The sequence below is a fragment of the Belonocnema kinseyi genome, chromosome 6 (genome assembly GCF_010883055.1).
Source record: "Belonocnema kinseyi isolate 2016_QV_RU_SX_M_011 chromosome 6, B_treatae_v1, whole genome shotgun sequence".
Classification (NCBI taxonomy): Eukaryota; Metazoa; Arthropoda; class Insecta; order Hymenoptera; family Cynipidae; genus Belonocnema; species Belonocnema kinseyi.
This window is the reverse complement of record NC_046662.1, coordinates 16,085,019-16,086,220: the sequence shown is the minus strand read 5'-3', so window position 1 is coordinate 16,086,220 and position 1,202 is coordinate 16,085,019. Positions and strand designations below refer to the sequence as shown.

The window sequence follows — 1,202 nt, the reverse complement described above, 5'->3', positions numbered from 1 at the left end:
ATAGTGTTGGACCGCATCTCGTTTCAGATCTGGGATCACTGGCTCGGAAACCATGGAGCTATCTGTGAAAAACGTGTCTACTTGTGAGTTGCGTGCAGGCCAAAAACCGCCATTACAGATGACGCAGTCGCAGCAGTCGAAAAAATCGTTTTGGCGGATAGGCGCTTTACAATTGACAGAATTTTGGACTCAATGCCTCTTGAAATCGATATTTGTCGAACTTCAATCCACACAATCATAACAGATCATCTTGGTTACCGTCAGGCTGGGTCGACTCCCATGGCCGCGTTTGACGACTTATAGCGACACTAGCACAATCTACAAGGAGGTAGCAAACTAAAGCGTATCCATGCGTTCGTGCACGTAAATCGATCAAGTTAAGAATCTTCAATAACAGAAAATGCTTAACGTGTTAATAAGACTAGATGGAAAATAATATTTTCAAATTAAAATTATTTCTTGAAAAAAAGATCCTACTCCATCTTCACTCAATTGGGAATCGAACCACAAAACTTCTGATTTCCGGTCATGTGCTTTTCCAATTAAGCTATTAAGAGGGATCAGAATAAGAACTCTTGATTCAAGAAAATAATATATTTCAACAATCAATTGCAACGGCATCAGCCGGTAACGTTGTACACGAAAATACGAACTCTCTAGAGCCTTGTCTAGTGGCCGCCAGGTTTCGTATTTTCGTGTACAACGTTATCGGCTGATGCCGTTGGAATTGATTGTTGAAATATATTTTTTTACATCTTTTATTATTAATCTTTGTACTTAAACGTAGTTTTCTTTCGACTCTTGCATTTCTCAAAGTTTGAGACCGATATTTTATGTATAAAAAAAGTTCGAACGTTCAAAAAATGTTGAGGTTCAGCAAAAAAGATGAAATAATTTTCAGTGAAGTTCCTACCAAAATGCAGTACCTAAACGTACTTTATTGTACGCTAATACATTTCTCAAAGTTTCAGCTCGATATTTTATTTACAAAAAAGTTCTTAGATTCAAAAAAACATTCAGTGAATTGAAAAAGTGTGGTCGGTAATATAAGTATATAGCTGTGTCACATGCCCTTAAGCATTTTCTGTTATTCAAGATTCTTAAGGGCATGTGACACAGCTAAATACCTATATTACCGACGACAGTTTCTCAGTTCACTGAATGTTTTTTTGAACCTTAGAACTTTTTTTGTAAATAAAATA

At 36.4% G+C, this 1,202-nt stretch overlaps 1 protein-coding gene across 3 annotated transcripts in view; it reads right to left on the bottom strand.

Moving 5' to 3' along the window:
* The window catches only part of LOC117175232, a 33,687-nt gene that overhangs the window by 17,546 nt on the left and 14,939 nt on the right, over nucleotides 1-1,202 (bottom strand). The window lies entirely within an intron of this gene.